Consider the following 14,509-nt stretch of genomic DNA (forward strand, 5'->3'; position numbering starts at 1 on the left):
ATGAGGCTGACAGCTAAAAAAGCTCAAGACTTGGCACTCAGAAGCAATACCAGGAATGAAGGCAGTTTTACATTATTCTGTATTATAGTTATTTTCCTGGTAAGAAATTTACATCTTCAGGAAGAGTCTTGTCTGTGTGCCTTGTATCACACCAGTAATGGAAACAGAATTTTTGTTTTTTTAATGCTCACATTGTGTATCACACAGTCTGGTTTTCCCTCTGAATACTGGAAGTGTCTCTACTTTCATGACAAGATAAGTGACAGGTTTTAACTAGAAAAAGTAAGATTCCTTACTTTACCTGCTAGTATTTGTTATAGGAAGTGTCATCTGAACACATGAGAAGAAATAAATAAAAATCCAGGCACCCTTTACAGTGCAGAGCTGTCAGCAATGAGAAAGTGGTGGAAGATTCTGTGTTTGCATTTTGGCAAGTCATTAAGTTTTGGCAGAATATTTGGAAACAATAAAGAGAGTTCCCAGGAACATCTGCATTCAAAGGAATGGGTTCATTCACGTGTGTTCTGTGATCCCAGGTAACTGTGCTCCACATCCCAGAAGTTCTGGGATAGAAGCTGGTGTCTGAAGGAATTGGGTGACAGCCACAGCATTTGCTCCACTTTAAGATTTTCAGGGGCAGAGAGACAGAAGGCAGTTTCTCAGAGATTAACCATCTCCCTCTGCAATATGTCCTTGGCAACAATCAGTTCCAGAGGATTTGGTGAGAAACAAGAGACAAACCCCTGTGCCTGGGGTTTTGCATTTCCACTTTTACATTGGTTAGAGGAGAAGTTGGAGCTGGAGAAGCCCCATTGCCAAGGTGCTCCAGCAGGACACTCCCAAAGCCACCAAAGTACAGAACAGATCTCTCACATGGACAGAAGACTCAAAGAAAATTTACCAAGATGAAAAATGTTAGCACCTCCATCTAGTCAAGGTTCCCCCATGGAAATGAAGCAGCTTCTTCTGTCCTTACCCTCTCTCCTCCCTCAAAACCAAACTCCTCTCTGCAAAACTCTTTCCCAGCTGCTAACAGAGGAGTGCCTCAGGGTATCTGAGCTACTTCTGGGTTCTCTGCAGGAAAAGAACCTGATGTCATTAGATTTAAATTAATCTCATAAGGTCCAAATCTTTATTAAAGAAAATTCTAGGATCTCAACATGCGAAAGAGCTGAAACTACAGATCTAAAAAAAAAAAAGACAATTATGTCCAGGATATGACTTCATTTCAACTATTTTTATATTGAAAATGTTAGTGTCAAAAACACTGAACTATTCAGAGTACACAATTTTGCCCTTCAGTGCAATATTTACACAATGAAAACCAGTAATTCTCATACTTTCAACCAGTGCAAGTGTTTCAGCATTTACATGTTAATTTGCTCACAATGTCCATGTATAATCATCCTTTATTTTCTCTGAAGTTTCTTTACACTCTACATTTTGCAGGGGGCTCAGTTTTTAACAAAATTCCAGTGATAAAGCTTGTTGGCAAGTATGAACCAAAGTTAATCTGAGCAGTTATTGGATACTCCAAATGGAGAACAAACCTTATACTTAACAAACATGCACCTGGTAATAACAGCTGCAACCATACATAAAGATGAAAAATATATCAAACTAAGCCCCCCATCAAAGCATCTAAAATTAGAAATGTTGGAAAATACATTCATAAACAAGCTAATCTTGAAGAACCAGAATACATTCAAATAATTGGGGATGGTACATTTGACAAAATTAACCTACTTAAAGACAACTTAAACTCCCAATCATTCTAGAGAATGAATTCCTTCCCTAGATTTTATTAGGATCAAGAAAAATCTGATTTACAGGAATATAAAGCAACCATAAACTTTAAAAACATCAAGTCAATCAGACTCAATCATGAAATACAACCAGATTATGTCTTTTTGAATCACAGAATCTTGGAGGATTGCATTTAGAATTTTCTCAAATCATGTGTTTGTAAGAATGACAAAATTATAGAATCACAGAACATTAAGGGTTGGAAGATCATCTTGTCCCACCCCCCTGCCATGGCAGGGACACCTCCCACTGTCCCAGGCTGCTCCAGCCCCAGTGTCCAACCTGGCCTTGGGCACTGCCAGGGATCCAGGGGCAGCCACAGCTGCTCTGGGCACCCTGTGCCAAGGCCTCACCATGCTCAAAGTGAAAAATTTCTTAATATCCAACCTAAATTTCCCCTTTTCCAGTTTGTACCCATTCCCCCCTGTCCTGTCACTCCATTCCCTCATAGAGAGCACCTCTCCAGCTTCCTTGCAGGTCTCTTCAGATTCTGAAAGGTGTTTTGAGGTCTCCACACAACCTTCTGCAGGATGAACACCCAATTTTCCCAGCCTGTCTCTCTAGGGGAGGTGCCCCAGTGCTCTTATCAATTTCGTGGCCTCTTCTGGACTATCTCCAACAGAATTATACAAGGCACTGCATGGGCTCTGTTCCACTGGCTGCACTTTCACTGGGGAACCTGAAAAATTAAAAATACTGGTAATAAATACCTGCACAGCAAGACACACACACATGTGTAAGACCACCTTTCAGCAGGGTAATTCTGGGACAGAATCCTCCATCTGTGCCACAGGCCCTTTTGGAGAAGCACAGTTAAGAAATTATGCAAGACCAACGAGTTTCTGCTTGGCTGAGAAGTAACTTAGTACACATGAGGGAAAAAAAAAAAAAGAAAAAAAAAAAGAAGAAAGCTCAGGTTAGCTCCCCAAATCATCCCCTGGCAGCACAGCCAGCCTCACTGCACAAACTGGTTTATGGGAACAGATGCAAGTGCTTTCCCAGTTGTTTGTTCCCATCACCACAGCAGCCCCCGTGCCAGAGCAGTTGTCTGCACAGCAAACCAGATCAGGGAACTCTTCCAAAGAGCTTTGCTGGGGTTTTGTGCTGGCTCACAAAGCCACATTCGCATCAGGGCACGAGTCCCTGAGTGAAAAAAACCCCACTCCTTTCACAAGCAGCTTCCCCAGTTTCCAAAGCTACCAAAAGAGCCAGCAATGACAAAACAAACCCCCAAGATCTGGAGAGGGGGAAAAGGAGCCAGACCCAGTAAGGTACATCTCCTTTCCTTATGTGGGTTTTAGCCCATTTGCAACAAAACCTTGGCAAAAAAGGCTTAAACGCATCCCTAAAAACATTCCAGAGATTCTACAGCTGCTTCAGAGTATTTGTGACTTAGGTGGGATATCTGAAAGCACACTGAAAACATGTATGGGATTAGATGCTAATCTCTAGAGCTGTCCTTAATGAAAAGATAAAGCGCCAGATTAGCCTTCGACAAAAACAAGAGGAATCTTGTAATTCTTAATTTCTATTTTAATACTTGCATTTTGACACATAAAGCCCTATTCAGGTATTTAATTCAAAGCGGATAATCACAATGAGAAGCCAGCCTAAAGCAATGATAATGGCCATTATGATTTTTTTTCAAATCAGCAGTTACAAAGGGGCTGAGCCAAAACCCACCGGGATCTGGGCTGTGTGTCCCTGGTGGCAACAGAGGGTGGTGGGCTGGCTTGGGACGGGGACGGTGGTGGCCTTTGAGGGACTGTGGGTGGCTTGTGAGTGGGATGGTGGTGGCTTTTGAGGGGTTGGAGAGTGGCTTTTGAGGGGAACAGTGGGTGGCTTTTGATGGGAACAATGGGTGGCTTTTGAGGGGACCAGGAGTGGCTTTTGAGGGGTCTGAGGGTGGCTTTTGATGGGGACAGGGGTGGCTTTTGATGGGGACAGTGAGTGGTTTTTGAGGGACACTGGGTGGCTTGGGAGGGGTTCGGTGGGTAGTGAATGGGATATTGGTGGCTTGGGGGAGTCAGTGACTTTTGATGTCACACAGTGGTGGCTTTTGAGGGGACAGAAATGTGAGGGGTTGGGGGGTGGCTTGTGAGGGACACAGTGCGTGGCACGAGGCACGGTGCTTCTTCACAGACCACATTGGGCCTAACCCCTACACCTAAAAAACCCCAATAATAGTAACAACAATAATAATAATAATTATCACCACAATAAAACCTCACGACGAAACAAGTACAAATGTCGGTGAATCGCGCACTAACGCGGCACGCGGAGTCCCCTCACACCCACAGCACACAGGCCGGGGGGGGTAGGGTGGTGGGTGCGGGTTACCACAGCGGCACCTCCCGAACCCCTCCGTCCCCCGCCACACGGACCCTCCGTGTGTGTGTGTGCCCCCTCCGTGTGTGTGTGTGTGTCCCCTCCGTGTGTGTGTGTGTGTCCCCCCGTGCCGGGCCACCCCCACCCGCGCGGCGCCGGCTGCTGCTGCCTCAGTTTCCCTGCGGCGGGGCGGGCTGAGGGCGGCGGCCGTGGCGCTGCGGGCGGTGCTGCCCTCGCTGGAAGGCGGCCGGCCGGGCGGGCTGTCGGTCTGTCTGTCGGTCGGTCGGTCGGGTCGGGGATCCCCGCTGCCGTCCCCGCTCCGTTTCCCCGTTCCCCCCGCCGTCCCCCCCCCCCCGCCGCGCCGCCCCCTCGCCCCCCGCTCCCCCCCGGCCCGGCCAATCGCGGCGCCGCGCACGTGACGAGCGCTCCCCGCGATGACCTCATCCCTCGGTTGTGGGATGACGTCAAATTCAAGATGGATGGAATCACGGCGGCGGCGGCGGCAGCGCGGGCTGAGCCCTGAGCGGCGGCGCCGAGGGGGGCGAGCAGGGGGGGGCGGCGGACAGGGTGAGTAGCGCCCGCGTGTCGCGCCCGTCCCGGGGGCTGCCCGCGCCGCGCGGGTCTCCCCGCGCACAAATCCGTCTTTTCCTGACGTAACTCTGAGGTGGTTTTTTTTTTCCCTTTTTTTTTTTTTTTTCCTCTTTCCTCCTTCTCCCCCCCCACCCCCTTCCTCCACCGAGCGGGGATGCGGCTCCGGCGCGCATGCGCCGGTTACGAAACTCTTCCCCCCGTCCTTGGCGGGGCGCGGCGCAGGCGCCCGGAGCGGGCGGGAGGTGCCCGCGGCCGCCGCCGCCACATCGCCCGCCCCGCCCGGGCCCGAGCCCCGAGGGGGAGGCGCGGGGGAAGCGCTCAGGGCGCATGAGCGCGGCCGGCAGCGATGGAAGGAAGGAAGGATGGATGGAAGGAAGGCGGGGAGAGGCGGGTCGGGAGCGGAGAGGGGGGAGCGGGAAGAGGCGCGCCGCTCTCCGGCTTCTTGGGGCTGCGGCGCCTCAGGAGCCCGTTACCCGCTGCAGCGGGGCGTGAGGGCCGCGAGGGTCCGGCCGCCGCAGGGCGTGAGGGACCGGTGATGTGAGGGACGCTGGGGACCGGTGGTGTGAGGGATACCAGGCTCCGGTGGTGTGAGGGATACCAGGCTCCGGTGGTGAGAAGGAGCGGCCGCTCGAGGGGTGTGAGCGACCGGCGGGCCGGCGCTTCCCCCGCCTCCGCCGGCGGCTCCGGGCTCTGCTCCCGCTGCCATCCGAGCTCTAGAACAAGAGAGAGGCGCCGGGAGGGCCGTGACTCGGGGGTGCCACGGCTCCTCCCCGGGGTCTCTGGAAGGGAGACGCGTTTCATCTCCCCCCAGCGAGGTCCCCGCGTGTCAGTGCAGGCAGGTACCAAACCTCATCAATGTCTGTCAGTCTAGAAGGGGAGGATGGACCGGGCTCTGCTCGGTGGTGCCCGGCAATGCTGGGACCCGATGCACAGACATTCCACCTCAACATAAGAACTTTGCTGTGCAGTGACCGAGCACTGGACAGGTTGTCCAGAGAGGCTGTGGAGTCTCCCTCACTGGAGATATTCCAGAACATAATAACAATCTGGACACAATCCTGTGCCGTGTGCTCTGGGATGACCCTGCTGGAGCAGGGAGGTGGGAGCAGATGATCCATGGTGGTCCCTTCCAGTCTGACCAATTCTGTGGTTCTGTAAACAAAGTATGGCTTGCTGCTCCGAGCACTCTTGGGCTGGATTATTCATCAGAAGGATGAAGCACATTTCACAGTCAGGTGGGGAAATCCTCAGTGGTGGGCTGTGCAGAAAGTTGTGGAAGATGTTTTACCTGGTCACAGCTATCAGAAAGAACTTTGCTATAAATCCTCTGTAAAATCCAAGCTGAAGTTATGTTCAGATTGGATGAGGCTCATGTAAATAAACAGAAGAAAAACTTCAAGGAGTTACTATTAGACAGGAAATAATTGTGGAGTGTGTGTGTACTGAGTAAGCTCATCTTAATAATTAAATAGCAATTGCTTTAGTAGCTCTTCCTTTTTTTTTTGTAGTTGGACTCCCAGTGGAAGTAAGAGGTAGGTAGGCTGTACATACCTACAGAAGAGATTGTGTAATTCATCACAATCACAAAGCTTTTTGTGAATACATTGAATATCTTGTAGTTAAATTAAAATTAATGTTTTATCCTTAGATAAATGAATGTGAAACTAGATTTTTTTAAAATGTATTTTCGTACAGGAAGTCTTTTTGGTATTAAATCAGGAGTAGTCAGTGCACACTGCAGGTATATCTAGTACTGTTTTATGTGTAGGTTTAGTGTTCTGTTCTGACTTTGCTCATGCTGACAAAGTGCTCTGACTAAAATTTTCCACCAGCGTTATGGTGATCCTCTTGAGGGGAAGTTTGGAGCAAATTTAAGCAACTGTTTTTATAAACCTTGTTAGCAAAAAAAAACCCAAATTATGTGGCCTTCTCTTGGGTGGAGGGGTTCTGACATCCCATTCTCTCAGATGTGTGTCTCACCCATGTGCTGCAGAGTTGTAATTTCTTAAGAATATTTTGTGCACCTGTGGAAAGTCCACCCATCCTGACTGGATTGTGACCATTTCAAGAGCTGTCATTTACATGTTCTCAGCAGGGGCTTGCAGGGAGATGTCACAAATTAGAACCTCTGGAGTTTTCAGCTGCAGAGTCAGACCAGGATTCCTTGGGGATTTTACCACTTGTGAGCTCCCCTGATTCTGCTTCAATGTTCCAGGTACCTTATCCTTTAGAACACCTTAGCATTCTTCTTGAATATAAAGCTGGCAGCAGCTTTTAGGGAGTTCCCAAAGTCCTTTTTGTGCTGTATATTCAGTGATAAATACGAACTTCTGTGCCTCCTGTTCCCATGTGTATGTTCCCAGTGCCAGGGTGATACTCTGCCACATCCATCTCGCACTGAGAACCCCCTGGATCAGTAGGAGCTGGATATTACTGAGAAATTAGATTTTCTGAGCTCATGGGGGTTTTTGTGTGTGTGATGCTAGAGAATATTTGCACTCAGTGAGTTAAGTGCTCTGATCATCTGGCTGATCACACTTTCCTCAATATTAGTTTGGGATAGATCAACCTTTGGATTTAAAAGGACAACTTGGCAGAAAGCCTCGAGCTTTCTTACTCTATTGAAGCTGTTTTGTTTGGAGCTTCAGGATGTGAAGCAGTTACTGTTAAAAACCAACCCTCTGGAGCTTTCAGGGTTTTGAAATTTGCTTTATCTGCAAAATGGTGATAACTTCAGTGTGTGACCAAGTGTGGACTCGGAGTGGAGAGGAAGCTGAGCTGTAATCAGCACAAGGTTTGCTCTGCACTGGGAGGGGCTGTGCTCTGAGTCACATGCTGCAGTTGCAATAATTTCAGCTCTCATTAAACTTTTGAGCAACTGAGCGCCTTCATTTTGAAATCTGTCTCATGTAATGATCTGGGATCCTCAGAAAGCAGCAAAAGTCTTCAGAAGCAGCAAAGTCATGGAAAGACTGCAACATGCCCTGCTTTAAAATAGGTGTTCTGTGCAGGAGGAGGTTCCTTCCCACATATTTGTTGTAGTTTAATATTAGTCTTTGTACTGTAGTGTTTCCATTTTTCCCTGATAATATTAAAGACATCAGTTCTCTTCTATTTTCTTTCAATCAGCGGTGAAATAAAAAGAAATTTGTTGTCTTTTTTTATTGACTACTCTTTGCTGTTCTGGAACAGTTCAGGCCTATTTTGTGAACAGGGAAAGAAAGTGTTGGGCAAGTCTTCAATCTTCCTAAGCTCCTTTCATCCCCACCCCCATTAGTTCATCAGTCTTGCTGTCCATCACAAATATTAAAAGTATATAAATAAAATATATCACAAGTTTTAAAATCCCTTGGTCTTGATTGTTGAGGGGTTTTCCCTCTGAGATGCAGTAAAACACCACATCCTCCTTGTGAAAATTCTCTCCGTGTACTCTGTGATGAAAAGACATGAAAAATCCTTTGTCCAAATACATAATTTTTTAAATGCCACAAAACTTTTCCTTTGATAGTAATTTGTATACAACTAAATTGCATTCTTTGGGAAAAGAAGAAATATTTTTCCCTTTCTTGTCTGGCAGCATTAATCTCCTTATCCAAGGTTTAGCCTACCTCAGGACTGAACTGTGAGTAACATTTAGGTTGCAATTCATCCTCATCAGCCTCTGACAAGGTGTGGTTACTGCAGGGACAGTTCTGGGCACAGTGAGTCTGCCCCTCACAGTCTGCTCTGGACACATTTGTGAGTATCTTCAGAGATCTTCTAAAAAACGGAGTACTTGGGACAGTAAATATGCCTCACAAAGCCCCTTTTAATGTAAATTAGGAGCCATGGAAGGAAAAGCAGCAGTTACAGTGATTTCTAATCACTGCCACACTCTGTCATAACCAAAAGGGAATTTGTTTACTCTGTACCAAGACATAACAGTACAGTCCTTCAGCTGTTGAGGTTAAGGGCCAAATTTCCTGGAAATCCAGTAAAAATATGACCATCTCAATTCTCATAAATACTTCTGAGGAGTAAAGAAAATACAGTGCTCTTGTTCATGGAGCTGGATTTTTAATTTTTTTTTTTTTAACCATATAAGACATAGCCTACCTTCAATTGCTTGTGGACTGGAGTAAACTGAAATCTTCCACATGCTATTGAATGAGCTTGAAATCTCTTAAGGTAAAACTCAGCTAAAATTGCTGTTGTCTTTTCCTGTATCATCTTCCCAGTATCTTGGCCAGAATCAGTGATGGCTGAATAACATTTTCTTTGGATCCCTTCAGTGAGAGGAAGGTACCTGCATTCCCTGAATCATAACTTTCTCACTTGGAATTTTTTAGGCTCAGCTTTTATATTCTGCATTTTTCAGATTAAATGTACGACTTTTCCCCCTCATGTCTCATTTTCTTAAAGAAACCTTAGTGTAAACACTAATTCTCTTGATAGAATAGTACCGTACCAGGGGTATGTGGCTTCTCTTCCCATCCAAAATACACTGTGCCTGTAAAAAGCACCATTATAGTGATAGAAATATGACCACAATTAGGGTTTGTCATGTTTACTACACTAGCAAAATTAAAAGCTGTATGTTGACGACTTTTTAATGTGAATTAGGCCAGTTAATGTGTCTCATCTAATAAAGCAGATGACTGAATATTACTCAATTTGATAAGTATATCTCAGCATTGCCAATAAAACAATAAAATCAACGGGTAGAAATAGTACAAGTGTACACATTTGGTCTACAATTCTTCAAATTTCAAGCATCTCTTACTAAAAAAATGACAAGAAGTATTTCTGGACGTGAGATTTCTGTAGGTGTTTAAATTTGATGGCTGTCAAGCCTTTCAGACTTGTCCCATCAGAGAGTTTATTTGCAACATTACTAAGCAAACGTTTCTTTGTATTTTGCATTACAAAACAAACATTTCAAGGGAATGAAAGATTAAGTATTCCTAGGGAAAGGTGTTTTTAAACTTTTTAATATTTGGATTTAGTTAACAGCAATTTGGAGGCTGAGTTACACACCTTTTAGTCGAATCATGGAAGCCAGGACAAATATCAAATTGTGTTTGATGTGATTTAATCTTCACTAAATGTTTCAGGAGGAACTTTGAGAGCTCCCAACCATCATTTCCCTGCCCTGTCCCTTCCATCCTGTCACTGGATCCTCCCTGCTCTGAGCCAGGCAGCCCTTCCTCGGAGGGGCAGGAGGGACACGGGCCACTCCTTGCAGGAGTGATCCTTCCTCAGACTGCTCTGAGAGTAAGATGGAATTGCACCCTGAGCTGCTGCCGGGTTGTAAACAAGAATGGCAATGACAAGAGGAGCTTTGTGCGCTGACATTCTGTAGTTTGCTGCACGTCAGGGGGAGCTATTTTAAGTGTCAGAACGTGAAACTGAGGCTATGATCTGAATGTGAAAAGTAGCCTCTAATTTCTGAGTCAGTTTCACGTCTGTGTCAGGTTAGCTGCTAATTATCTGTCTAGAGCGTAGGGCAAAATAGACTGCAGAATATTCAAACTGAAAGTAGGTTTAGATTAGATATTAGAAAAAAATTCTTTACTGTGAGGGTGGTGAGGCACTGGCACAGATTGCCCCACTTCCCCCCCTGGAAGTGTTCAAGGCCAGGCTGGATGGGGCTCTGAGGAACCTGCTCTCTGCCCGTGGCAGGGGGGTTAGAACTGGATGGTCCTTAAGGTCCCTTCCCAAACCATTCTGTGATTCCATGATTATAAAATTTCTTCTTTTTCTCTCCCTAATTTCTGCTTTTATGTGTGTGCAGGATAAACAGGTAGAAATTAGTCCATCAGTTTCACACACTGGCAAGCATGTTATTAATCTGATTTTATGCCTGTCTTCATGCCAGTGAGTCTCTTTGTGCTGCTGACCTATTGGAAATGAGAAACGTTTGTCTTCATGGAGAGTTCACAGTGCTGTCTGCAGTGGAAAACAGCCATAGCAGTGAGATCTCATTTCATTAAATCCAGGAAGACAGAACCCCCAAACTTGCAGCAAGAGATTATTTAAGTATTTAGGTAGAAAAAGATTCTAGAAATGCAAACAATATTCCTATGTGGTTTTGCAGCTTTTACCTACAGGTTTTGGGGGTATATAGGGGGATGTGTAAATCTGTATGTGCTGTGGAAGAATATCTGTGTTGCAAAGGCTGTTGATGGGAGAAAAGACATTTTATAAACTGTTGTCAAATTCAAATCATAAAATCCAGCATAGGGTCCTTGAGTAGAATCTTAAGCAGTGGAGGTTCCTTTTTCATCTGGACTTGTGACAGACAAGTAGGGGACCTTTCTACTCTTCTGGTGTCTAAAACAGCACCAGAATTGTCAGAGCCATCAGATCCTCAGCAGAGCACTCAAATGAATGCAATGTTCCTGTATTTTCCAGGGGATGCCCCAGGAAGTCACTTGTATTTTTTTGGCTGAGTCTTATAATCCACATTTCTTTGCTTTCTTTAGTGCGCTTGTCCCTGCCGTGCTTCTTGTGTGTTTTACCTGTTTAACCCCCTGTTCAGTGTCTGTCTCTTCTGTGTGTTTTCTCCTCCATCCTCACATTCTCTGCTTCCCCCTGCTCTTCCTCGCAGCCCTGGCACCTCCTTGCTGCAATGTTGCATCTCAGGGATGGTTTCAGAGCATCACCTTTCCCACTGCCCCCCAGCGCGCTGTTAACGGAGCTTCAGCTGACAGGGATTTCCTTATTGTGGAAGGCAGAAGGCAACATCAACACCTCTTAGTTGCTCATGTATTTGAGGCTGCAGCTTGCACTAAAACCACACATAAATATCTGCCTGATTCTGTCTGGGATGTTTCAGCTGTAAAGCTGGTGGCTCTGTTGTTTCTAAAGGTGAAATTTCAGATGGAGGAAACTGATGGAACAACTTCCTGACAAAGAATGAATGGGCAGCTGCCTGGCTCCTCTTGTGGGAACCCTGATGCTCATTTGGCCTCTCAGTGAGCTGATTAAGCTGCCTATCCTAGAAAATAGCAAACAGATCTAAAATTCTGGAATTATTTTATTTATTTTTGTTCCCTGCTTAATTTTAAGGACTTGAATTAACTCACTGGGAGATCAAATAAGCAAAGCTGGTGAAAGGAAGGGGAGAGTAGCACAGGGCTGGGAGGAGATGTGAGAGTAAGGAACAGAGGAAAGGAAGGGGAGCTACCACTTCAAAGGGAGGTTGCTATTGAAGATCAAGAAACTATTGGGCCTAAGATTAAGCTTTTTCACCCTTCCCTTGTGAAGAGCTCTCCTGAGATTTTTTTTATTTTACAAAAGTTATTTTGAAGTAGCGGAGGCATCTTTTTCTGTCCTTGTTCAAAATATAACATAAAAACAATGTTATACCAAATATGGTACTTAGGGTTTGAAATCTAGTGTTCTGAGATCAGTGGAGGGCTGTTGAAGGAGGGAATTAGAGGCTGGAACATCTCCCTTACAAGGAAAGGCTCAGGGAGCTGGGCATGTTCAACCTGGAGAAGGGATGACTGAGAGGGCACCTCTTTAATGTGTATAAATATCTAAAGGGGCAGGGGCAAGAGGGTGGAGCAGGCTCTGCTCCATGGTGCCCAGAAACAGGACAAGAGGGAATGGGCAGAGCTGATGCCCAGGAAGTTCCACCTGAACACGAGGAAGAACTTCTTCCCTGTGCAGTGACAGAGAACTGGGACAGATTGTCCAGAGAGGCTATGGAGTCTGCCTTGCTGGAGTTATTCCAGATTCATCTGGACACAGTCCTGTGCTGTGTGCTCTGGGATGGCCCTGCTGGAGCAGGGGGGTTGGACCTGGTGACCCACTGTGGTCCCTTCCAGCCTGACCCATCTGTGATTCTGTGAAGGCTGACACTAAAATCTCTTTGTGGCTTCTGGGAGGTTCCTGCTGCACTGGCCCTTCCTGGGTCTGGAGTCTAAACTTAGTCACTGTTCCTCCTGAGGACCAGCAGCTGCTGTGGCATGAGGCACCTGCCACCAGACTGTGGGAGATTTCCTGATGTGCTCCTGCTGTTTCCATGATGTCACCTGAACATCATGGAAGAAAAGTAGAAAGCTTTGTTTCCAGTCAGTAGTGAAGGTGGCTGGAAAAAAAGGGTTAGAGAGAATAAAAGCAGATTATCTGGAGGAAAGATCTGAGGTAGCTAACCACAAAACAATCTACAGCTGAGAAGTAGGAGTACTCAAACACCTGGAACCAAATCTGGTGTTACAGGAGACTGCCAGGTTTGTGCATCTACGCAGGCTTTTGTGTGGGGCTAAGCACAGGCAGCCAAGCACTGGCTTTGGGGAGCCAGTTCTTGCCTCCTGTGGCTGTTCCTACTGCTGCCTCTTCAGTTATGCCAATGCAGTAGTTCCTGCTGTGGTTCACATCAGGAAAAAAAAATCGACCAGCATTTGAAAAGAAATAATGTTGGGTGTTTATTTATTGTCTGTTCTGCTACGTCATACGGGCCTGCAAATATTTGTACTGGCACAGCTGAAGGAGGAGTGACCTGCAGTGTGCAGGTAAGGTGAACACAGGAGAGCAGGGATGACTTGGATCAACTTTGTTATTGAAAGGTGTTCATGTAGTGAAATTTTAACACATTGTACTCTGGTATTCTTTGGGTTGATTTTTTTCTACTTCTAAATATTTCAGGCTTTCACATGATCTGGGTAAATGTCTTAAAATGGCTCTGCAAAACAGTCCTGGTGGTTTTTTTGCAATTGTTTGTTTAATTTCTGCCTGTTGTGTCTAAAGGCTATTAAGCTGAAAGTCAAGCCCTTGAATTAGGAAATACCAGGATTAAAGCTGCCTTTGGAGGATTGATTTGGTCCTTTGCCATTTGTGTACGTTGCAGCCTTGGTTACTGTTAAAGTGACAGAGTTCAATTGCACCGTGAGTGGCTGCAGGGATGTTTATGTCTGCAGTGTTTCATGTGATGATTTGAAGTTGTTGTAGGAATGAAGAAGGAAACTGTGGCCAGAAGGATGGGTGACTGCTGGATTCTGCTTTAGTCCTGCAGATTTTACACACTGCACTGCTGGGTTATGTGGGCAGAGGGACACATAGTAATTACATGGTGTTTACTCTGCCAGTTTGAAAAACACAAGGGCAAAGCAGATTAAAACGAAAGATCTTAAGATATTTCAAAACATTTGACTAATACTCTATTTCCACTGTGTCCTTGAAGTGTGGGTTGTGCAGCAGCTTCTATTGGGTGTCTGTACACCACAGTTAAAAGTTTCCTAAGCTCTGTTGATCTGCTACCTCCATTTACCTTCTGCAACTTGCATCCCAGAGGAATCGCTTGAGTTTGCAAACTCACTTTCTTCCAGGTGAAGGGAAAGATGCTCTCCTGGAGCACTTACAACTCTGTAATTGTTAATGGGTGCTCAGACCATGAAACTGGATTAGGGCCAGCCACACTCTGCCACTTTAAATTGCAGTGGCATCCACAAAGGAGGACGGTAATGAACCACCATCCTCACACCCCCACCTCCATCCTCCCAGTGTCCTTAAGTAAAACATAGAAAGCAAAGCAAACCAGATTGCTTTCTCAAATTGAGATTGACTGCACTGCTTTTTACAGATGGAGGTGTGGGGGAATTATGCATTATAGCTATCTAAGGTGAATTAAGGATAAATTACTGTTTATGAAATGACACTGCAAGGCACTGAAATACTCAGTAAAGACTGATCTGGTGAGGAAACAGCATTCTGGTTTTGCTGTTGCCATGTCACTATGAACTCATTTGGTATTTTTAGGTGTAGAAGTGGTAGCTCAGTCCTTGATAAGATCAGTGCC

This window comes from Molothrus aeneus, chromosome 2 (genome assembly GCF_037042795.1).
Source record: "Molothrus aeneus isolate 106 chromosome 2, BPBGC_Maene_1.0, whole genome shotgun sequence".
NCBI lineage: Eukaryota > Metazoa > Chordata > Aves > Passeriformes > Icteridae > Molothrus > Molothrus aeneus.